Source organism: Pristiophorus japonicus, chromosome 23 (genome assembly GCF_044704955.1).
Source record: "Pristiophorus japonicus isolate sPriJap1 chromosome 23, sPriJap1.hap1, whole genome shotgun sequence".
Lineage (NCBI taxonomy): Eukaryota > Metazoa > Chordata > Chondrichthyes > Pristiophoridae > Pristiophorus > Pristiophorus japonicus.
Genome location: NC_091999.1, coordinates 23,856,803 through 23,883,499, shown reverse-complemented (window position 1 = coordinate 23,883,499; position 26,697 = coordinate 23,856,803). Strand labels below are relative to the sequence as shown.

General features: G+C 41.0%; 1 pseudogene; it reads right to left on the bottom strand.

The window, feature by feature from the left end:
• Positions 1-1,890: 1,890 nt before the first annotated feature.
• Positions 1,891-26,697, bottom strand: part of LOC139235444 (Ig heavy chain C region-like) — a 66,505-nt pseudogene continuing 41,698 nt past the window's right edge.

The window sequence follows — 26,697 nt, the reverse complement described above, 5'->3', positions numbered from 1 at the left end:
CATAATTCCTAGCTGGCCCTGCCACCAGCGTGGATGGGGTCGCCATCACGGGGTCCCTTTAAGGGCGACATCCACCCCAAAGTCACAGGCCTTAATGGTCTTAACTGGCCTCGTTTAAGTTTTTAACAGCGGGAGCTCTGAAAGAGGCACTCCTCTCCCCTAGTTTGCAATTGGGGAGGGGCCTTGCTCCCTCTGCTCAGTTGTCTTAATTGTTCTTGTCTTTTTTTCCCAATTGGGAGGAAAGGCTCTCAGAGAGAGAGGGGGGAGACAGAGAGAGAGACAGAGTGATGGGGTGTGGGAAAGAGGGAGGCTGCAAGGGCAGGTCTCCCTTCACAGTAATGGGTGGGTGCACTCCACAGATGGCAAACAAAACAGTCTTTGGGGTGATCTTCGGCTGGGGGGAGAAGATGTCTTCACCTGGGGCAGCTGGAGCCACACAGGTACACACTCCCAACGATGTTAATTAGGGTGATTCAGTTTCTTCAGCCTGGTAGCTCCAGCTATCCCAGGCTAGGCAATTGGGTGAGGGGTGCTTCAGTGGTGTGTGGGCCTAGCTGTAGGCAAGACCCCCACACACACTTCCACACACACACCCCCCCCCCCCCCGCGGTGTTCTGGCCCTCGATTGGTCTACTTTCCTCCCCCCACCGATACAACAAAGTATTTTTGGTGAATGCACCAAAACACACCCACCTTTGGCTGAAGAAGTCTTTCCCTCCTTCCACACTGGTAAGTTGTTGTTCTTTTTTCCACCTCTTTCCAACTCTTTGTTGAAATAATGAAGGTGTTGCAGTCTTCTGCTCTCCTCCTCTCCCTCGAGATGAATGGTAATGAAGCCCCTTCCTACCTCCTGTTCCTGGGCTGGTCTCAGGGCTCACTCCAGGCCTTCCAGACAGAAGCTAAAGCAGGGAGTTCCTTCTCTCACAGCAGCCAGGCTCCAAGTGCATAGGCCACGCCTCCAAAGCTCCATCATTGGTCCTTGTGCATGAAACTCTTTTTGGGAGTAAACAAAAAACATTAAACCGTACCCCCCCCCCCCCGGTCTGGGGGAAATACCAAACATTTACAGGCCCTTTTATTTTTGGTGGTATTTTTTGGGGGGTTTTTTTGGGCACAAAAACATATTTTTTCTCCAAGTGCCCCCTATAAAAGGGGAGGGGGACACTAAAAGCACCGGCAATTAATGTTAGTTTGCAGGTGCAGCAGGTAATCAGGAAGGCGAATGGAATGTTGACATTCATTGCCAGAGAGATGGAGTACAAAAGCAGGGAGGTCCTTCTGCAACTGTATAGGGTATTGGTGAGGCCGCACCTGGAGTACTGTGTGCAGTTTTGGTCACCTTACTTAAGGAAGGATATACTAGCTTTGGAGGGGGTACAGAGACGATTCACGAGGCTGATTCAGGAGATGATAGGGTTACCTTATGATGATAGATTGAGTAGACTGGGTCTTTACTCGTTGGAGTTCAGAAGGATGAGGGTTGATCGATAGAAACATTTAAAACAATGAAAGGCATAGACAAGATAGAGCAGAGAGGTTGTTTCCACTGCTCGGGGAGACTATAACTAGAGGGCACAGCCTCAAAATACAGGGGAGCCAATTTAAAACTCAGTTGAGAAGGAATTTCTTCTCCCACAGAGTTGTGAATCGGTGGAATTATCTGCAAAGGGGAGGAATTGAGGATAGCTCATTGAATCAATTCAATTCACAGAAAGATAGATTTTTAACCAATAAGGGAATTAAGAGTTATGGGGAGCGGGCGGGTAAGTGGAGCTGAATCCACGGCCAGATCAGCCATGATCTTGTTGAATGGCGGAGCAGGCTCCAGATGCAAGATGGCCTACTCCTGTTCCTAATTCTTATGTTCTTATGTTCTTATGAAGGTGTCCATCAGAACAAGGAAAATGCTTTACCACTGGATTTATTGACGGTTCTGTTGGTGATTATCAAGGAGATCGCTTCATGTCCCACCACACAGGTGTGAGAGGCGTCGCTGGCCCATACCTCGGCTGCAATGGATAGCAGGCTGTACATGAAGAAGGAGCTGCTACCGTTCTCCGCCATCACCTCGGTGTTCTTGCAGTTGCGGGAATCCACCGGCTTGTCATTGACGGTCCATTTGACGAAGATCTCTCGGGGGGAGAACCTCTCACTAAGCAGGTGAGGCTGACCAACCTCTGAGCAGAGACTTCTGCTGAGGGCAGGAGGACAGACACGGCTGGTTCCCGCGGATCTTTCGCTGTAGAACAGTAACAACAAAGGCCAATGAACTGGATAGTTCCAGAGACAATGGGGGAATTTCAACCCAATACAGCAGGCGGGTTTTGGGCGTGGAGGTTGTTAAATTGGTAAAAATTAGAATCCCTACCTCAACTCGCCTACTTCCAGTTGTAATATTATATTTGAGTAATATATTTAAATGAGACTTGAATCCTCTATTTTAACCACCATTTGGTGTTTAACAGTCGTTGGTCCGGTTTGAAACACTGTGTAAATCTCAGCAGTTACAGCAAGGTGGGGATTGCTGCTCCCAGGTGGTAATTGCCCTTATACCTACCTCCTGGATCCAGGATCCGCGACCTCCTCACTCGGCTTCCAATCCTCCCGTTTTCACTGGTGGCCTGTGAGACCAACGCCCACAACTCGCCTTCCTCATTTAAATTCAGCCAATTTCCGGTGGTTAGATGTGAGAGAAATGGACACCGCGTTGAATTTTGACGCTTTTCCTTTTCCCCTCTGTTGCCTCTCTGGTTTTCCATCCCTTATCCGAGGGAACGTAATCTTTCTCTCTGAAATATTGAAGCATTGGACTGGAAAATGACAAAGAATTTAATGCACAGAACGAGGAGATTTGGCCAACTGGTCTATGCCGGTGTTTATGATCCAAACAAGCCTCCTCCGAGACCACTTCATCTAAACCTAATAATATACCGTTCTATTTCTTTCTCGCTCATGGACTTATCCAGTTTCCCCTAAAATACATAATGTCATGTCCCAGAGTGCTGAGTTGGTGGAATTACCAACCTGAATTATCAGAGTAGCCATTAAACACTTTATATAATCAATTGGCCCTTGCACACGCATCGAAATTGTCGCAGTGTCGTACTTATTGCAACAATCTCCCCGCTCACCCTTTCCCTTGTGGATGGAATCTCTGAGAGCAGTCGGCATATCCTGATGGCTCACCACGCAGTAGAACTTATTCCCACTCAGCCAGTCTTGTGTCGAGATGTTTTAGTTGCTGATCACACTGTTGGGATCCTCTCCGGGTTGGACGGCAATCTCTGATTTCAAAGACTCGTTTTTTCGTGTCCAGGTCACGGTGAGCCCATAAGGAGCGTTAGACACGACGCACGTTAAGGTCACCGTCGCCTCCAGTAAAACCTGTTCCAGTGACGGTGGGCGAAGAGTGATTTTTAATCGCTGCATGGGACATCCACTGCGAAACAGGAATGAAAGTCAGGAAAAGCCGCATCTTCAGAATCAGGACACCAATAATTAGCCTTAACTCTTTCAAGGAGAATAACTCACTTTTGAGATATCAACCTCTCGCTATTGCTTGAACACCGTCGTTATGGAAGGACAATGAATTGGCAACGATTCCGGGGAATCTGTAATATTTCCTGTGTATTTGAGCCAGAGCGACCTGTAATGGCCTGTGAAGCAAATACCTGGCGTAAAATGGGAATACATTGGGACGCAGTTGTTAAAGGCACTGAATAGCGCTCTTCCTGAAATCCCTTGCTCCTTTACTCCCGTCTATAGATTCTTGCACCCAAGTGCATCTCCACTGGTTATAATAGCTGAAGCCCGAATATCCCCAAGTTCAAGAGGTCTACACCAGCATTACACTGGTTCAAAACCAGTGTCAAATTAATTTCAGGATTTATGGGACAACAGGAAACAAAGTTAAGTTTCTAGTCTTTTGCTGCTATTTTTGTTGCGATGAAAATGTGCAGGAACCAGTCACATCCGCCGTCAGAGGAGAAGTGCAAGGTCCGGAGAATGGAGTTGCAAGGAATCTTTTGTGGTGGGGCATCATTTGTAATGATGTGAGGTAGTTTGTTAATATCTGTAATTACTGAACATTTATCATGTCTGGTGAGAGAGATTCAGAAAGCACTATGACCTCAGGGCATTAATAGCAACATAGGAATAGGAGAAGGCCATTCAGCCCATCCATCCTGTCCCGCCATCCAGTTAGATCATGGCTGATCAACACTCAACACCATCTTCACGCCTTGGTTATGTAACCCATGATAAACTTGCCGAACAAAAATCTATCAATTTCAGTTTTCAACTTTTCAATTGAAAGCAAGTGTCAGCAGCTTTTGGGGAGGGAAATCCCGAATTGCAATATTCTTCCTGTTAGAAAATCCTTTCTGACATCACCTCTGCACGGCCTAACTCTAATGTTAAGGCTTTGCTACTTGTTCTGGACTCTCCCATCAAACTAAATACATGTTTCTATATCTACTCGATACAATTCCATTTATCAACTTAAACACGTCAATTGGACCATCTCTTAACGTTCTATTCTCACCACCTGATCATTTTACATTATTAGCCCCGGTATAATTCGGGTAAACCTGCAGTTCAACACCTCCACGTATATCCTTCCTCAGGTGCGGAGCCCAGAATTGGGCTCAGTACTCTGAATATGGTAGATGCCCATTCTTGCAGTGGGTTCCTGGACAGTCAGCAGTGAAGGATTCCAGACTCCTATTGCCATTCCGTATATGATCAGCTAACTCAGGATATACCTGAGACGAAGGACACTTCACTCACTGCCTGGCACCAGAGCAAGGGGAAAGCTTCTTTGGCGAGGTTAATAAATCCTGAGCAATGAGGAATCCTGAACCAAAAGATCGTGGGTTGAAGTCCCACTCCAGATATTTGATCACAATATGTAAGCTGAGTCTCTCAGTGCAGTACTGGGGGCGTGGTGCTTTGTCGGAGGTGCCGTATTTCGGATCATGTGTTAAACCAAGAATCCGTCTAGCCTCTCAGGTGGAGGTAAAAGTTCCCCTGGAATTATTTCAATGAAAAGCAGAGGAGTTCTCCCTGGTGGCCTGGGAATATTAATCCCTCAAGAAATAACACTAAACAAAAAAAATGGTCGTTATCACACTGCTGTTTGTGGGAGCTTGTTGAGCACTAAATGACTACAGCACTTAGTACATTACAACTGTGACCACATTTCACAACTTAATTCATTGCCTGGCAAGCGCTTTGGTTCAATCTGTGGTCGCTGAAGGCGCTGTTTCAAGGCAAAATTTTATCACAAGAATACACAAACTGCATGATTGGGAATTAGGAATATTCCTCTGCTTTCTACTAATTTCAATCAAAGTTCTGACTGAGATCAGCGCTCAGAATGGTCTGGAACCTCGCCGGATTGTGCCTCTTACCCTAAGATCTGCTGAAGTTACGGCTTTGTGTGCCCCCTTCATGAGTGACCTGGCAGGTGCAGACCGAGCCGGTGAACCATTCCCTGTCGGGGAGTGTCAGACGACTGGCCGTCAAAACGTTTCCGTTCATCTCAAAGGCGGGAGAGGTGATGAAGCCCGAATCCAGGAGTTGTCCACTCTTCAGCCAATTCACGGTCAGTGACTTTGGCCTTAATTCGATGATTGAACACATGGCGCTTACATATCTGCTGCAGATGATTTGTTCAGTGGAACTTAGCAAGAGGAGAACAATTGGAGGAACGATGATCCGTTCAGGACGTTCACGAGAAGGCATTTTATTGACATTGCTTGCAAAATAAATGATTAAGAAAGGCAAAGTCTCCTTATATTTTAACAAGTTCTTTGCTGTCAGATCCACACTAACCTGGCATTTGCAGAGAGCAAAATTGTGCGCAGTATACTCAGTGTAATATGCAGACCAGAACTGTGCATATTATTGTAAGTGCGATATGGGGACCAGAACCATGCACAGTATTCTAAGTGTGATATGGAGAGCAGAGCTGTGCATACTATTCTAAGTATGATATGGAGAACAGAACTTTACACAGTATTCTAAGTATGAGATGGAAACCAGAATTGTAAACTAAAACCTAAATGTGATAAGGAAACTAGAACTGTGCACAGTATTCTAAGTATTATATGGAGACCAGAACTATGCACAGTACTCTAAGTGTTGTCTAAACAAGTTTCTATACAAGTTGAACATAACTTCTCACCTTATCACAGTTTGCCCTGTATCCCACATCATTAACCTGATATTGTGATGTTCCACAGCGACCCACCACGTCGAACTTCGCAGCAGATTGTGCTGCTCCCCACCTCGGACTCGGTGATGGTTAATTGGCTGCTCAGGGTGTGGGCTCAATTCTTTTTGAGCAATGACGGGTAGGTCTTCAATCCAGTCGTGGTCGGCTCTTTATCTTCCTTCCAGAAAAGGCTGATGATGTCAGGGGAGTCGTCCATCACCAAACAGCCCTACGTGATGGAGCCATCGGTGCTGGGCTGTTCACAGGAGGAGAGCAGGGCGCAGACGATGGGGGAGACGGTGTTACTGGGAAGGATTGGCCCATTGAACAAGTTAGACTCTGTAATCCGTGCTTATAAAAGAAATAAACAAATCGAAATTTGACTGCAGAATAAACTAATTCCACCATTTCTCCATCAAAGGCTACACGGGCATTTGAGCTTCTGTCAGTTCTATCGTAAGCACCTGTCAATGCGCTGGTCAGGAACGCACCACTCTATCACCGAGCTCTGTCACATTACACAAGAATAACCTTTACACAACTCGTCAATAAAGAAGCCTTCATTGGATCGTGCAATAGCAGAACAGAGACGTGTTCCTGTTATTTCGGCCTGCATTTATTTCTCAATGAGCACCATTTCTTGTCCTTTATTTAATTGCAGTTTGGGGAAATTTGCTCTGTGCACATTGCCTGTGGTGTATCCCTACAAAACAACAGTGACTGCACTTCAAAGGAGCAGCGGAATTCCTGCTTAGGACGTTAGCAAAATACCCTCCAAACTTGCCTACCACATAATTCAACAGGTAGCATTTCCATAGTCTAGTTTCTAAGATGCATGTTGTAAATGAACCGCGATTGAGACGAATGTCTTCGTTATTTTCTCAGCATTTGAGTGAGAGCGATGTCCTTCAGCGCACTGTGATCTGAGCACTATTCCATTCAATTATATGCATGTCTCTTGAGTAGCCTGCTTCCTGCCACTCCATTAATAATCCGAATAAAATACCATTCCAAAATCCGGTTAATTTGAAGTTTACTTCTTAAATGGCCCGTTTCAATTCCCATTGTTGTTCTTGTTATATAACAATAACATGGACTTGGTTACAGGGAATACAATTTCGATGTTCGAAAATGATGCAAAACCTTGCAACGTAGCCAATAGTGAGCATGATAGCAGCAGACTCCATGAGAAGACAGATGGACCAGTGAAATAGGCTGGGACATGGCAATTGCAATTAAATGCGAATCATTGAGAAGCGATGCACATTGGGTGGAAGTTGGAGAGGCAGTATAATCTAAATAGTATTGTTTTGAGGGGATGCACGAATAGAGAGATCTGGATGTACATATTCACAAATCTTTGAAGAGGGCAGGGCAAACTGGTAAGGCTGTTAGGAAAGCGTATGGGATACTTGACTTTGTAAATGGGGCATTGACTACAAAAACAAGGCGGTTATGCTAAGCTTACAGATCACGTGTTAGGCCTCAGCTGGACTATTGCGTACAATTTTGTCACCACAATGTAGGAAGGATGTCAAGCCCTTGGGGAGCGTAGAGGGGAGACTTTTACCTGGATGATGCCAGGGATGGGGTCATCAGTTGTGTGGCGAGATTGGAGAAGCTAGAATATTCTCCTTAGAGCAGAGGTTAAGAGGAGACCTAAGAGAGATATTCAACATTATGTAAGGTTTTGATATACTAAGTCGGGAGAAATTATTCCGCTGGAAAGTAGGTGGGTAACCAAATGTCGCCGTTTTAAAATAATTGTGAAAAGATCAGAAGGTGAAATTAAGGTGATTTTTTTCACACAGAGGGTTGGTAATTTCAGGAATGCACAAGGCAGTATCTCCAGTACGTCAGGAGGATTCATTTGCACGTTAAACTCTGGGGAGTTGGACTAAATTGGACAGCTCTTTCAGAGCCGGCACAGGCACGATGCCTGAATGGCCTCTTCCAATGCTGTGAGATGCTATCAGTCTACACGAGTCAGTGGGAATAGTTCTTCTAGATTTCATGGAAGGAAACACTTCATATTTTGGACACCTATACCAGATCTATTTTTATTGTTCGTTATAATAAAAGAGGATATTTAAAATAAAGGGATCTTATAAATCTGACGCAAATTAGTCAATCACATGCTGTTAGAAAGGCTTAAATTCATTGCGAATGATGACTTATTGCAGGTTGACTCTCTCTCTTTAAATGTTTCACAGTATTGCAGCTCAGTGACTGTGTGCCTTGTGTTGTGACCCAGGCCAATAGCTGCATCTCGTCACAGTTTGTCCCTGCCTTTAACCTTCTCAGGAAGACTTGGACAACATAATTTTTCTAAACATGAGGTCCCCATGATGGTTATTTGAAGTGGGAGTCTCGATATTCTCTATTTTAATTGTGGAAATAACTTGTAACCTCCCATCAGATCAGAACAGGCGCTGCTTTCTGAAGCGTTATTCACTTCCTGAAACTGTTTGTTCTGAAAGTGAGCTGAGGATCAGGCCAATCATGTTCATTAGTAATCTGATGCTCAAAATGTTCAAACATTAATAACTCATTAAAAATTGAGCAGTTTATCTGCTATCTGTTAGACGCTGATAACGGTGCCGAGAACACTGCCTGACCAAGCACTCTCAGGTCAGATACAGCACGGATAAGAGAGCAAAGCTCCCGCTATGCTGCCGTGTGGGTCAGGACAGGTATAGCAAGTGTTGCACACAGAGTAATATATTATCTATACTATCCCGTCAAACATTCCCAGCTCAAGTACTGCAGAGATGTGCTACGAAATGTCTCCCCATAAAATGCGTTATCAAATTGACCGATTAATTAAGCACAATTATGACGAGTACAATGAAAAGCTTCCAAAACACTGTCCCATTAAAGCGCACCACCCCTCCAAAGCTCTGATTAAATAGAAGATCATTCTATATTGAAGGACCCAATTAAATTCCACGTCCTTTTAAAGAAAAGGTTAAAGACTGATTAAAGCTATCTCTGCAATTTCCCATCAAGCATTGGCAGATAAGATAACGCACGGGTTAGTTGCAGAGTAAAGCTGTCATATCAAACACTGTCAGGGCAGGTACAACCGGGTTAGAAACTGATTAAAACTCCTTCGACTGTCTCCCCGTGGTGTTTCGGAACTGCTCCTTCTGACTGTCACAATCTGGATTACTGATCTCATCTCTACAGCGACTCCTCAACCTTAAAGTCAATCTTTCCCGTTTCTCACATATACCAGTTTCTTAAATAACTGAATTAAGTGACACTGCCCGCAATACAGGATCACAATCCAGAAGGTTTACAACCCGTCAGGAGGACTCCTGATTCTCACCCAGTGAGCAGGCGCACAGAAACAGAACAGACACAAACGGTGCAACAAGGGTGCTCCAGGCAGAGAGAGACCAGTTCAATCTGTTAATTTCAATGAAGCTGTTTGATTTCTAGTTTATTTCTTTTCAATTTCCAACCACCTCAACGCTGCAGATTCTTTGAAATTAATCTGATATTAATTTGAGAGACTCTTCAACATCCAGCCATTTCCCCATTTCTGTCAACTATCTGGTAAACCGTGTAAAAATTAACTTCCCTGAAAGCAAGTATCTGGAAATAATTCACATTCCACGGGAATTTGCTGCCTGTCACACGGGACTCGGTGACAGAGTAAGAATGTCACAATCCAGGAGACATATCCAGTGATACCTAATCACCCACTGATTTTATATATTTTCATCAGTAAATATAACCTGTAAAATCATCGCGGAAAAACAGGAAATTAATTCACTAAAATCTGCAGCGACACCTTGTCGAACTCAGCACAGCCGAGTTATAAATGTATTGTTTTCTAAATTAATTTATGAATGAATTAAACATTATCTCCAACCCTTGAAATTTTGCAATAATTGTAATACTGACCAGTATGCAACACAATTGTAAGGGCTCGCTTATGTTTTAATGAATTAGCACTGATGTTACATTCTAATTTAATGTTCATGTTAGCTGAATATTGAAAATAATCTGAGTGCCAGTCTGGCCCTTCCTCCTCAGAAGCATACCTACCTGGAACTTTTGAAATTAAATTAACGTGCTTGAATTTCAGCCATACAAATACAAGTAATTATTAATAATTCTAAAACCTTTTCTGCCTGATAACTTGTGATATATTATGGTTTACTTAACTTACCATAACAATTAATCAATATTAAAATATTAAGCAGCATATTAATACATAACTACTCAGAAATATACCTTATTTTTACTTAAATGGAATCAAATTTGAATAATTGACAATAATCAGGCAGTTCTACTAATGTCCCGCTCTCGACCGACACCTTTTTAAACTCTGCATGTTTCTAATGTAGCATAAACTGCGTCTATTCGCAGAGAACATTTCACATGATGGATTTGGGGGTGGTCTAATTTAAATAGTTCTCTGTCCAGCCGGGGTCACAACTCCGATGGGCTGTAAACCGCTTGTTTACTAATGCTGGAATCTCGAGCTGAAATATTATCCTCAATCTTAAACCCCAAAAATGGTTTTATTAATTAAAATCCATCCTTGCAGTTTGCAGTCAGTAGCAGAGCCTCCGCTACTGAATAACACAGACAATCTTTTAAAGTTCATAGAGACATAGAAAATAGCTGCAGGAGTAGGCCATTCGGCCCTTCGCGCCTGCACCGCCATTCAATGAGTTCATGGCTGAATACTCCAGTTAGTCACAAAATGCCCGTAAGTTAATGATTAAATATATTCTGCTACTTCTTGAAAATAGTTTCCAGAATGGTCAGTGTAAAACTAGAGGATAACAATTCATTCAGACCATCTGGGGCACTGAAACTGAATGAGCAAATGGAGGAGAGACATTGTTCATCAATTTAATATTAATAAGAATTAAACATAGCTCTCAGATATGATTTGTGCTTTGTCTACCGTTCTATTCCGCATACAGCAGCGTTTTGGGAGTTGAATTTTGTTTTAAATTCAAAATAAGATGAACCTTTTGTAAGTAAATTAATCTGCTTGAATTTCAATGGATTATTTGCTGTCTCCAGCCATACGCAGTCGGAACCTGCCTTGAATTTCAATATAATTACATGAACAATTCTTTGACTGCCAGCGACGCCTGTCTTTCAGCTTTGGTTCTTGCAAAGTGTTCAAGATTAACTTAGTGATAATTCTATCAAACAACACACAATATTGATTCAATAACAAATTTCTGCTACACAGTGAGAATGTCATACCCCGGCAGATATATTAAATTGATAAAATGGAATTTGCAACACGGCTTTAAGTTATAATTAATTGCACTCAGTCATTCATCTGTGTAAACAGGAGGTAGCAAGTAATTGAACTCCCGACTCAAACTGAACACAGCGATGGAATCAGTATGTTGTTAATGAAATAATTGCAGGCATAATTAATAACTGTATCCAGCCTCTAAAAGTTTCTGCTTGCCTTAATGGTGCCCAGTGTCGAGCAGGATTTTTGAAGGCGAATAATATTAAGTAAATGAACATTGGACTTATAGCATATTTGAATAACATTCAGAGATATTATTGCATTATAATCGGTTGGTTAATAGTAATTTAATCCAACTACAACCTGAATAAGTTAATTATGTAGATGGCAACTAGTTACATTTCACATATTAATATACCAGCATCGTCAACATTGATTAATAGTTGAATATATAATTATCACTTCAATAATTGTGATGTTAAAATACCTTTCAATAATTTCTGATGTCTAAACCCGTCCTGTTCTTTGCCTACCGACTGTTTTCAAACAGTTTCAAAATACATATCGTGTTTGGATTCGATCAGAAACCTGCTGCTGTCACCGATATTAAACATTGTAGAAACGCCAAACAGTTTCACAAATTCTAGGTATTCTGAGTAACACAGGCACAAACTCTCCTCAGCAGATCAACACTAAATCACATCGCTGAGGGGCGGAATCCCTCGACAGAACCTTTCATGGAGCAGATCCGTAATTCTATAAACCCTTTCAGCAGAATCAAATGTATCATTGCAAAAAATCTCATTACACAATCATCAAACCCGCCTAACACTGAAATAACGAAAGATTGAATTCAACAGAAATATAAAATACTGACAGAGAATTGTGATTGGACGGATCATGTTAAATACATTAATTTTGATATTATAGCGTATTTCAATAATAATCGGTGATATTACTACGTTATAATAATGTTAATTTAAATGTGTTCCAGCTGGAAATATGTTAATTTGTCAGTTCTTAATTACAAGTCACGTATTGAATCTGATCATTCGGGAACATTCGGTCAGTAGATGACAATGTAATTTTCATGAAAAAACTTAAATGACCTTAAGGTTATTTACTGACCTCTAAGCTTTCTGTTTTGTGCCTACAATGTTCTTTTAAACACATTCAAACACAATGTTTGCATTCGATCAGAAAAACTCCAGCAATCAGAGGTCACCAAGATTAAACATTGCAGAAACGTCAAACAGTGTAATGATCATAAGGTATTTAAAGTAACCTCGACACACAGTCTCGTCAGCAAATAAATACCAAATCACATCAGCAACATTTTCTGTGGAGAAACAGTTGAATTTTATAATCACTTTGCAGCAGAATCACATTGATAATTGCAAAAAAATCTCAAAACAAAATCCACCGGACCCAAGTTTCAGTGAACGAAATAATTATTAAAATAAACAGAAATATAAAATAAAGACACAAATACAAGTGTTACTGAATCAGTGAATGCTCCTTACCTGCAGTCACCGTCACCATGGTCCCTTGTCCCCAGTAGCCAATTGCGTAACAGAGTGAGACACGTTGTGTCAAATACTCCGGCGGACTGTTAACTGTAAAATACAGAGATTAAATTCCACCCAGCTCTAAAAACCCGATTCCGACTATCGTAAGAGTGAATCAGCGAGATATTTCATTTTGTACCGTTCATTATATTTACAAAAATGATTGGAATACTTCTGAAGCATCTGTGCATGTTCAACATGGCAATCAATAGTAATAAAGAAGAAAACTGTTATACATTTAAATATATATATATATATATATATATATATATAACTTATTTCTAATTATTTTTATTTAAGCCTCAGTTCCTTCGACGCTCCTGGCGTGGTAATGGTCGCAGGTTTGAGCAAACTCCCTGTCTGGGGTTTTTGTATGGAGAGCTCGCTCTGTATTGCACCGTGACCCACTCCCATAGTCCTTCCTTGCACAGTAATAGATGGCGGTGTCTTCGCTCCTCATGTTCTTCATGTCCAACGTGAAGATGTTGTTTGAAGTGTCTTTGGATGCAGTAAATCGGCTCTCAATCCCTGGGACGTTATTGTTGCTCGCTGGAGTGTAGTAGTAAACCAGCCAATCCAGCCCCTGTCCGGGAACCTGGCGGACCCAGTTCATACCATAGCCGCTAAGATCGAACCCGCTGGTTTACAGGTCAGTCTCAGGGAGCCTCAGGAAATCCTGGTCTTTGCCTCGGGCTGAGTCAACACCACATCCGACTGGACACCTGTAAAAATAATCAAAATACCCCGAGGATCAATCCTCGAGAAATGATTCCTGACTCTGTAAAATTCCATAGAGAGACTATCACTGAGACAGTAACAATGAGAGAATTGGACAATAAAAACGACTCACGGGAAAGTAAAGCCAGCAACAAAACGAAAGCAATCGCCGACCTCATCCTCCTGGCAATGTGTGGTGACTGGTTCTGGCAAGAACTCACTGAGCAAACCCACTCCCAGACTGTTGTATTGCGCTCCCAGTGGCCGGCAGCTAAATACCCGGGAGATGGGGGCGAGGTTAAAGGCGCCACCCATTGATTCCCTGATAGAAGCGGTTTCTGTATCCACGTCACTCTTTCCACATCACCAACAGAATGGACTCACATCTGGACTGTAAATTAAATCCCTTTATTCCTCACTCTTTCACAGGGGATGTAAATCTTTGAGATTGAATTACATTATCAGGATCTAAACACACGGCCAGTTTGTGCTTTTACATCTCCCGCTATCTATCCATGCAACTGTACCAGTAAAGTATCCCCTATAATCTGAATTGATATCACTCTATGTACCCGAGTGCGGTAGATGGGTAATGTGATTCTATTTACAGTGTACTTGGCTGAAGCTACACTTTTGTTCTGGAGATGATATCATACTCCTCACATTATACAATTGTCTCTCACTGCATTTCACTAATGCCCCTGAGTCTGTGACTCTAAGACAGCCGTTTAGCTGTAAAATTTAGCTGTAAAATAAGTCCACTTGTCTGATGATTAAGGAGTGAGTTGACGAAGACACATAAGAAAGTGGGGCCCGCCCGCTTCAGACCAGCGTTTTATGAGAGAAGCTGGTGAATCAGAATCGATAATGTGATCAGCAAACCTCGACATCCAAATCCTTGCAGCTAACTTTAATAGCGACCGAATGTGTAACAGACACGGGTAACAGGAACACGGTCTATCAGGACATAGTGATATGTTACAGAATATCACAGGAATAAATGCTTCATCTCCAGCAGAAACAGATCACAATCTGGGCCTTTCACCACCCACTGGTAGCCGGGCTGTGAGAGGGCTTGTTCAGCGATCCAAATCAGTTCAAATTACACTGCACACTGCGCGGCTACTGATCACGAATAATGGAGACATTAGTTTAGACCAGGCGCAAAATTCTGTGAGAATATTAAAGAAGTGCAGCTGGCACTTCTCTGTGAGAATATTCAAGGCACTTCAACCTGTTTTAGTTACTTTGCGAATCCCACTCATCTCATTACAGTGTGGGGTGAGGACATTAAACCTCTCTCCAGCACTTCATGCTGTACTGAATAAATCGACTGAAAGATTTAGAATGGTCTTTATTTGGAAATAGTTTTCATTAGGTACTGTGTGTATCAATTCATTATTTTCCGATCCTGTTTTGTAATATTGTGAGCATGCAATTTACGTAAAATCATTCTTGAGATGTTATACGATGTAAAATGTTTCTTATTTTAAAAGTTCGACTGAATAATGTAATATTTAAATAGTTAAATACCATCTTTCTCTCATTCTTGTTCACGCTAATCTGACCCGCACAATATTTGGCAGTAACCCAACCGACTGCCGTCAGCGAGCCTCGAACACCAGTGTCATTTTCAGGAAGCATCTGGGGTTCTGTGCACTCCATCAAAGGTCAGTTTTCTCTCTACTGACCGCATGCCTGGAAGCCAACTTCAAACAATTTACGTTGTGAAAAGACCTATTTATATACACATCTACCCAATAACAGAACTGGTGTTAAGTAAAATGTTTTCGTTGTGTAAATGTGTGTAACTATTCACATATTGCAGGAAAGGAAATATATCCAAAGTCTCAGACATCATGTCATTAGCAGCAGTCAGCTGGTGTATCAGTACTGCACATAACCCTGTAATAGATAGATAGATAGATAGATAAATAGATAGATAGATGGATAGATAGATAGATAGATAGATAGATAGATAGATAGATAGATAGATAGATAGATAGATAGATAGATAGATAGAAAGATAGATAGATAGAAAGATAGATAGATAGATAGATAGATAGATAGATAGATAGATAGATAGATAGATAGATAGATAGATAGATAGATAGATAGATAGATAGATAGATAGATAGATAGATAGATAGATAGATAGATAGATAGATAGATAGATAGATAGATAGATAGATAAACAGATAGATAGAAAGAGGGATCCCACAAAGGTCAGTGCTGGGTCCACTATTGTTCACAACTTATATTAACAATTTAGATTTTGGAGTCAAACACACAATATCTAAATTTTACCAATGCACTTGGGGCGGGCGGGTCGGCGTTTAAATACTGTGGAACACTGCAACTAATTAAAAGAATACACGGACTGACTAATTAATTTCAACACAGACAAGTATGAGTTATTACAGTTTGGTGAGAAAAATAAGGAGGTCACTTATCACGTTTAAAATAAGAATCTATGTGGGATGGAGGAACACAGGTCTCTGAGAATGCAAATACACACATCACTAAAGGTAGCGACGCAGGTTAATAATGCTATAAAAAGAAGAACACCTACACTCGGGTTTATTTCGAGAGGGATAGAATTGAAACGTGAAATAGTTATGCTAAACATGGTTAGACCACACTTGACGTACTTTGTATAATTGACCAATCCCCCGCCATTTCCCTGAAGCCCTGCATATGTTTCCATTAAGATATGTGGATAGTGCAGGGAAGGGGAGTTGAGGTAGAAGAGCAGCCATGATCCCGTTGAATGACGGAACAGGCTCGCTGAATCATATGGCCTACTCCTGCTCCCAATTCTTATGTTCTTATGTTGTGATTTCCGAGGAAATATGGACATTAGATACTCAATCTCTCCTGATAGAACAGCCTCACGCCCCCGCCGCCGTCCCAGGAATCAGATCAGTCTGATGAACCTGAGATGCACTCCCTCCAAGGCAAGTGCATCCTTCCTTAGATAAGGAGAACAAAACTGTACACGATACACCAGGTGTAGTCTCAGCAGAGCCCTATATAAGTGCATGAAGGCTTCTTTTTTCTAATATTCCAATCCCTTTGCAATAAAATGTTGCTTACCATTTGCTTTCCTAATTGCTCACTTTGGCTCCATGTTAGCTTTCTGTGATTCGTGTACAAGGCCATCCAGGTGTTTCTGAATAACAATATTACCCAGTTTCTCAGCATTTAAAAAATTTTCTGCGTCTCTATTTGTCCTACCAAAGTGCGTAACTTCACACTTCTCCACATTATACTCAATCTGCCATGTTCATGCCCACTCACTTAACCTGTCAATATCCCTTTGCAGCCTCCTTACTTCTTCCTCACTGTTTACTGTCCTATCTACCTTTGTATTGTAAAGTACGCTAATTTAAGTCATCTTTCTATACACGTGTAGAAGCTCTAACCATCTGTTTGTAGATTTTGATAGCTTATTTAATTTTATATTTTCTCCCATATTATCAGTTGCATGTGCATCTTTTGCAGAATTCCAAAATCTTCCTAATTTTCGGGCTTACTACTCTTTTTGTCAACATTCCATGGCTGTTAATTTAATCTAATACTATCTTTAACTTCCCTTGTTAGCCACGGTTGCACCATTTTTCCTGTGAGGTTTTTATTCATTATGGAAGTTTATCTAATCTGACCGCTCTGTATGATGAGCTGAAGGTGAATTTGCAATAATAATTTTGCTAATTCCGCCCTTGATACTTCCTGATCATCTGCACCTCTTGTGGTTTGTTCTAAAAAAAATCCTCTGGGTAAACGTTCAAGCAAGTTATTGTTGTGGGTGTTATGAATCATGTTTGAAGTAAGCTCTGGAGCTTGCAGTAGATGTCGTTTATCAGCAGGTGGCGACAATGATCATATTGATACATGAGTCATGTGGAGACGGATGTTGCTGAGCATTTCAGTCACCGTCCATTTTGTCAAAACAAGTAAAACAATATAATTAATGCTTCTCAGTCAGTCAAATTTGAAGGGAGCATGTATCCTTAGAAATAATCTGAAGGGCAAATAAAGATTGAATTTTTTTCAATCCAAATTTTAAGAAGATTGTCGGGCTCTTGTCGAGGATGCAGAGGAGATTGGTGCAAGGCATGAGGGAGTTCAGTTTTCTGGAGACGAGAGAGGATGGGTTTATTCTTATTATAGCAGGGAATGCTTAGGGGAGATTAACAGATGTTTTCAAAATTGTGAAGGGGTTTCATTGAGTTGATAGTAAGGTGGGGATTCTATCGGCAGGTTTATCGGTAACCAGAACACAAAGATTAAGATGAATGAAAAAATAAATCCAGACGGGAGATAAGGAGATTTTTTATGCAGCGAGTTGTAATAACCTGGAATGTAGTGTCTGGAAGGGTGATGGTAGCAAATTTAATTATAACTTTCAAATAGGGAAATCAATATATATTTGAAAAGGAAAGATGATCTGGTGTAATAAAAAGAGAGACAGTGTCGAAGATAATATAAACAGTGACAATGCCTGGCGTATTATAAGAAGAGACAGGGTCTCGTGTGATATAAACTGAGACAGTGTCCATTGGAATATAAACAGAGACAGAGTCTAGTGTAATACAAACAAAGATAGGGTCTAGTGAAATATAAACAAGGATAGTGTCAGAAAGATTATAAACAAAGATAGTGTCTGGTGTAATATAAACAGAGACATGGTCTAGTGTAATATAAACAGAGAGAGGGTCTAGTGTAATATAAACAGAGACAGATTCTAATGTAGTATAAACAGAGACAGTGTCTAGTATATTATAAACAGAGACAGGGTCTAGTGTAATATAAACAGGGATAGTGTCTGGAAGAATATAAACAGAGACAGGGTCTTGTGTGATATTAACAGAGACAGGGTCCAGTGTAATATAAATAGAGACAGGGTCTAGAGTAAAATAAACAGAGACCGGGTCTAGTGTAGTATAAACAGAGACAGGGTCTAGTGTATTATAAACAGAGACAGGGTCGAGTGTAATATAAACAGGGATAGTGTCAGAAAGAATATAAACAGAGGTAGTGTCTGGTGTAATATAAACAGAGACAGGGTCTAATGTAGTATAAACAGAGACAGTGTCTAGTATATTATAAACAGAGACAGGGTCTAGTGTATTATAAACAGAGACAGCGTCTAGTGTAATATAAACAGGGATAGTGTCTGGAAGAATATAAACAGAGACAGGGTCTTGTGTGATATGAACAGAGACCGGGTCCAGTGTAATATAAATAGATACAGGGTCTGGAGTAAAATAAACAGAGACAGGGTCTAGTGTAGTATAAACAGAGACAGGGTCTAGTGTATTATAAACAGAGACAAGGTCAAGTGTAATAAAAACAGGGATAGTGCCTGGAAGAATAAAAACAGAGACAGGGTCTAGTGTAATATAAACAGAGACAGGGTCTAGTGTAATACAAACAGAGACAGGGTCTAGTGTAATATAAACAGGGATAGTGTCAGAAAGAATATAACAGAGGCAGTGTCTGGTGTAATATAAACAGAGACATGGTCTAGTGTAATATAACAGAGACAGGGTCTAGTGTAATACAAACAGAGACAGGGTCTAGTATAACATAAACAGGGATAGTGTCAGAAAGAATATAAACAGAGGCAGTGTCTGGTGTAATATAAACAGAGACATGGTCTAGTGTAATATAAACAGAGACAGGGTCTAGTTTAATATAAACAGAGACAGGGTTGAGTCCAATATAAACAGGGATAGTGTTAAGAAGAATATAGACAGAGACAGTGTCCAGTGTAATATAAACAGAGGCAGGGTCTAGTGTATTATAAACAGAGACAGGGTCTAGTGTAATATAAACAGGGATAGTGTCTGGAAGAATATAAACAAAGACAGGGTCTAGTGTAATATAAACAGAGACAGAGTCTAGTGTAATACAAACAGAGACAGGGTCTAGTGTAATATAAACAGGGATAGTGTCAGAAAGAATATAAACAGTGGCAGTGTCTGGTGTAATATAAACAGAGACATGGTCTAGTGTAACAAAAACAGAGGCAGCGTCTAGTTTAATATAAACAGAGACAGGGTCGAGTCCAATATAAACAGGGATAGTGTTAAGAAGAATATAGACACAGACAGTGTCTAGTGTAATATAAACAGAGACAGGGTCTAGTTTAATATAAACGGAGACAGGGTCTAGTGTAATATGAAGAGAGATAGGGTCTAGTGTAAAATAAACAGAGACAGGAGCTAGTTTAATATAAACAGAGACAGGGTCCAGTATAATATGAACTGGAAGAGGGTCTAGTGTAATGTAAACAGAGGCAGGGTCTAGTGTAATATAAACAGAGACAGTGTCTAGTACAATATAAACAGAGACAGGGTCTAGTGTAATATAAACAGAGACAGAGTCTAGTGTAATATAAACAGGGATAGTGTCTGGAACAATATAAACAGAGACAGGGTCTAGTGTAATATAAGCAGAGACAGGGTCTAGTTTAATATAAACAGAAACATGGTCCAGTGTAATATAAACAGAGACAGGGTCTAGTCGAATATAAACAGAGACAGGGTCTAGACTAATATAAATAGAGACAGTCTCTAGTGTAATATGAATTGGGAGTGGGTCTAATGTAATGTAAACAGAGGCAGGGTCTAGTGTAATATAAACAGAGACAGGGTCTAGTACAATATAAACAGAGACAGTGTCTAGTGTAATATAAACTGGGACAGGGTCTAGTGTAATATAAACAGAGACAGGGTCTAGTGTAATAAAAACAGAGACAGAGTCTACTGTAATATAAACAGAGGCAGGGTCTAGTGCAATATAAACTGGGACAGGGTCCAGAATAATATAAACACCGACAGGGTCCATTATAATATAAACAGAGACAGGGTCGAGACTAATATAAACAGAGACAGTGTCTAGTGTAATATAAACTGGGACAGAGTCTAGTGCAATATAAACAGAGACAGGGTCTGGTACAATATAAACAGAGACAGGGACACGGGTAATATAAACAGAGACAGGGTCCCGTGTAATATTAACAGGGACAGGGCCTTAAGAGAGCCAGGTTCTAGTGTAATATTAGATAGAAGTACAGATAGATGGATAGAAGTACGAATCGACGGATGGACGGACAGACGAATGGACCGACCGACCGAACGACAGACAGATAGACAGTCAGACAGACATGAAGATTCGCATGGCTGGAATGTTACCATCAAATTATTCCAGGCATTCTATATGTTTAAATTACTCTGGACCCTGTTTAATTATAACTACACTCGATCATCTCTCTTTTCGGATTGCACAAGGCCCTGTCTCAGTTATTACTGCACAAGTCTCGGGATCAATTTTATTACTGTGGATACTGTCTCAGTTACACTGCACTAGACCGTGTCTCTGCTTATATTATGCTCGGCTCTGTATCAGTTATCACAGTACTGGACCCTCCGTTATAATACATTAGACCCATTCTCAGTTACTACTGAACTAGACGCTGTCTCTGTTTATATGACCGTACACCATGTTTCTGTCAATATTTCACTAGTTCATGTCTCTCTTTATATTACACTCGATATGTCTCAGTTTATATTGCACTCGAAAATGTCAATGTTTCTACTACAATATCTCATGTATTAGTTAGTATTAGAGCACGTTATCCTTTGTTATATTATGTTGGACCCTGTCACTATTTATATTATACTATCCCCTGTCTCTTTATAATAGATTGGTCCTGTCTCTGGTTATATTACACTAGACGCTGTCTCTATTTATATTACACTCGACCCTGTCTCTATTTATATTACACTAGGCCCTGTCTCTGTTTATATTATACTAGACTCTGTATTTTTTACATTACACTAGACACTGTCTCTGTTTATATTACACTAGACCCTGCACTTTTTATATTACACTAGATATCGTCTCTGTTTATATTACACTAGCCCCTTTATTTTCTATATTACACTAGACACTGTCTCTCTTTATATTACACTAGGCCCTGTCTCTGTTTATATTACACTAGACGCTGTGTGTTTATATTTTACACTGGTCCCTGTCATTGTAGATATTACACTATATCCTCTCTCTGTCTATGTTATACTTGGACATGTCTCGGTTATTACTGCACTAGACCCTGGGGTATAGATGTGTCTATATAGGTCAAATCGAGCAATCCATTTGGCTGAGGGTCAGACGTCGCACCGATGAAGCTATGGCGACCAAATCACGTTCATGACGCTGCTTTGTTGTAAACAATGAGGTCACCCATTGTTTACGTGTTGCTGACGTGATGATGTCAAAGAGGTAAACACGAAATGCAATATACAGGAAGTTGCACTGACAAAAACAATTTTCTGCGATAGTGATGTCACACTGTGCCATCAAACATTCCCAGGGCAGGGACAGCGCGGGTCTATGCAAAGAAAAGCTCCCTCGATGCTGTCCCATCAAACACTCCCAGCTCAGGTACAGCACGATTCGAAAAACAATAAAGCTCCCTCTACACCGTCATATCAAACGCCCCCAGGGCAGGTACAGCACGGGTAAGCTATAGAGTAAAGCCCCCTCTACACCGTCCCATCAAACTCTTCCAGAGCAGGTACATCACTGGTCTATGCAGAGAAAAGCTCCCTCGAAACCGTCCCATTAAACACTCGCAGGGCAGGTACAGCACGTAGTTAGATGCAGAGTAAAGTTCCCGCTACAGAGTCACATCAAACACCCAAGATCATTGAGTTCACATGATATATTTTATTATAAAGCTGCCTCTCCGCACACCCACCAATTTGGTTTGAGGCCTGGAAATAGACCTTAGAGAATATTTTTGTTTGACATTGACTTCTTATTGTGAAGTAAAAATAATGACGCATTCTTTAGAGGCAAGGCAAAAGGTGGGGATAGTAGAGAGAGGCAGAGAGGGAGGGGATACAGAGAAATGCCACGAATACATTTGAGCTGTGACTATGTACGGTGACTAGAATCTTTCCCTATTCTGGCCGCGGATAACATCGTTGATTTGTTCACCAATAACTGAAAATAAATATCCCAAACATCAATTGTTGCTGGAATCCGTTGAGACATTAGCGTTTCTTTCTCTGTTTATTTCTATTCTGTCGTTCACTATTCTAATCTGGGACTTCTATTTCTGCGTTTATTTACATAAACACCTCACAGGTTTCCATGAAGTGTTCATGGCAACAAAAGCAGATCCACAAAGTCATTTACTGATTAGTTTTAACTCACAGCACGGGTTTATTTTATGAATATTGGTAGTTGGTACAAAGAAATGGAAATATCTCCAGCTGTGACATCGGTTTTTGATTTGTTCAATTAGAAGAGATGTGATTTATATCAAAGGGAACATATTAAAATTAATAATTCAATTCTGAAAATTCTGCTACCAATGTCAATGGAACCTCGCTGAACAGATCAGTAATTCACTGGATGTCCATTTAGCGTAAGATTCCAGCCACTTAAAATAAACAAGTTAAAACAGCGAACAGAGGAGTCACCCATTGCAACGTGTATTTTAAATGTTGACGTTTAGAAATAACTTTCACGTCTTTCACGTCCTCAGAATGTCCAAAAGTGCTTTATAATGAAGTACGTTTGAAGTGTAGTCACTTTTGTAATGCAGGAAACGTGGAGTCAAATTGCACACAGAAAGCTCCCACAAACATAATGTGATAATAACCACAGAATCTGTTCTTTAGCGATGCTGGTTAATGGATAAGTATGTGTAATGGACTTCGGGGTGAACTCCCCTGCTATTTAAAATTGTGCCACTCAATCTCTTACATCCAACTGTGAGTGAAGACTCAGCAGATGTAACGTCTCATCCGAAAGACTGCTCCACCGTCAATATAGCCCCCCCTCCCCTTCTCCTTCGGTACTGGTACCGGGAGTGCCAGCCGAGATTATGTGCTCAGTCTGTGAAGAGGGGTTGAGAACCCACAGCCTTCTCACTCAGAGGTGAGAGTGATCCCATTGTACCGGGGCTTTAGCACGTCACAGCTTAATTTTTTAGATGTTGTCATTTAGTTCAGAGTGTCCAAAGTTCATTGCCTGAGACGAGTCTTACACAATCGGTTTAATTCCTGGGGATAATGCTCTTATCTTGCCTGGGATGATATTCTGGCACTGTTGTAAAATGGGATCAAATCTTAGCGAATCCTCATCTGGATGTTCATGAGGTGCATCAGTAGAACAGCTGGAAACTGGGACGGTGCTCCTTATATCCGAGAATGTTAAGGCAGATTTAATAGTGGCGATCAAAATTATGAGGAGTTTTAATCAAGTAAATAGTTAGAAAACTTTACCACTGGTAGGACGGACAGTAACCACAAGCCAGAGATTTAAAATGTATTACTGCACTAGACCCTGTCTCTGCTGAGATTACACTAGACCCTGTCCCTACTTACATTGCACTAGACCCTGTCTCTGTTTACATTACACGAGACCCTGTCTCTATTTATATTACAGTCGCTTAAACAAAGGGGACTACAGTGGGATGATGGCAGAGTTGTCTAAAGTAGACTGGAAACGCAGACTAAACGGTGGCACAATTGAGGAACAGTGGAGGACGTTTAAGGAGCTATTTCATAGTGCTCAACAAAAATATATTCCAGTGAAAAAGAAGGGCGGTTAGAGAAGGGATAACCAGCCGTGGATAACCAAGGAAATAAAGGAGAGTATCAAATTAAAAACCAATGCGTATAAGGTGGCCAATGTTAGTGGGAAACTAGAAGATTGGGAAAATTTTAATCGACAGCAAAGAATGATTAAGAGAACAATAAAGAATGGAAAGATAGATTACAAAAGTAAATTTGCGCAACACATAAAAACAGATAGTAAAAGCTTTTACCGATATATAAAACGGAAAAGAGTGACTAAAGTAAATGTTGGTCCCTCAGAAGATGAGAAGGGGGATTTAATACTGGGAAATGTGGAAATGGCTGAGACCCTAAACAATTATTTTGCTTCGGTCTTCACAATGGAAGACACAAAAACCATTGCAGAAATTGCTGGTCACGGGAATGTGAGAAGGGAGGACCTTGAGATAATCACTATCACAACGGGGGTAGTGCTGGATAGGCTAATGGGACTCAAGGTAGACAGGTCCCCTGATCCTGATGAAATGCATCCCAGGGTATTAAAAGAGATGGCAGAAGTTATAGCAGATGCATTCGTTATAATCTATCAAAATTCTCTGGACTCTGGGGAGGTCCAGCGGATTGGAAAGCAGCTAATGTAACGCCTCTGTTTAACAAAGGGGGCAGACAAAAGGCAAGTAACTATAGGCCGGTTAGTTTAACATCTGTAGTGGGGAAAATGCTTGAAGCTCTCATTAAGGAAGGAATAGCGGGACATCTAGATAGGAATAGTGCAATAAAGCAGACGCAACATGGATTCATGAAGGGGAAATCAAGTTTAACTAATTTACTGGAATTCTTTGAGGATATAATGAGCATGGTGAATACCGAAGAATGTGGTGCATTTAGATTTCCAAAAGGCATTCGATAAGGTGCCACACAAAAGGTTACTGCAGAAGATAAAGGTAAGTGGAGTCAGAGGAAATGTATTAGCATGGATTGAGAATTGGCTGGCTAACATAAAGCAGAGAGTCGGGATAAATGGGTCCTTTTCGGGTTGGAAACCGGTGGTTAGTGGTGTGCCACAGGGATCGGTGCTGGGACCACAATTGTTTACAATATGCATAGATGACCTGGAAGAGGGGACAGATTCAATCAAGTTAGTCAGATATGACCTTCCCTGAACAAATCCGTGCGGACTGTTCCTGATTAATCCATGTCTTTCCAAATAAAGATTTATCCTGTCATTCAGGATTTTTCCAAAAAAAAATCCCACCACTGAGGTTAGGCTGACTGGCCTTTAATAAATCGATCTATCCTTGTCTCCCTTTTTAAACAAAGGTTAAACATCAGAGGTCCTTCAGTCCTCTGGCACCACACCTGTAGCCAGTGTGGATTGGAAAATGATGGTCAGAGCCTCTGCTATTTCCTCTTTTGCTTCGCTTACAGCCTGAAATACATTTCATCTGGGCCTGGGGATTTATCCACTTTCAAAGCTGCTAAGTCCCTTAATACTTCTTCTCCAACTATGTTTACCTCGTCCAATATTTCACACTCATCCCTCATTGCAAAATCTGCATCGCCCCTCTCTTTTGTGAAAACAAATGCAGGGTATTTATTAAGAATTATATTCACATCTTCTGCTTCCACACACAGATTTCCTTTGTGGTCTCTAATAGGCCCCATTCTTTCTCTAGTTATCCTCTTAATGTATTTATAATGTCTACCTGTCCTGAAACCTTCATGGGTCTGTGGATATGCACTCCTAGGTCTCTTTATTCATTTACACTTCTCAGTATCCTACGATTCATTGTGTATTCCCTTGCCTTGTTAGCCCACCCAAATGCAAGACCTCACACTTCCGCGGATTGAAGTCCACTTACTACTATTCTGCCCACCTGATCAGTCCATTGACATCTTCCTGCAGTCTATAACTTTCTTCTTCATTATCAAACACAACGGCAATTTGTGTGTCATCTGCATACTTCCTAATCATACCCTATAGATTGAAGTCCAAATTATTGATAAAAAAGGGACCTAGTAGTGAGCCCTATGGATTCCCCACTGGAGACAGCCTTCCAGTCTCAAAAACACCCATCAACCATTAACCTTTGCTTCCTGACTCTGAGCCAATTTTGGATCCAACTTGCCACTTTGCCTCGTATCCCAATTGCTTATACTTTTGTGACCAGTCTGCCTTGTGGGACTTTATCAAAATCGCTGCTAGAATTCATATACACATATTCAAATGCACTGCCCTCATTACATTTTTTGAGGGGCTATATAGGAGAGTCAATCGGTAGACAGACCCGGCTTTCCCTTAACAAATCCATGCTGACTGTCCTTGATTAATCCGTGTCTTCCCAAATGAAGATTTAT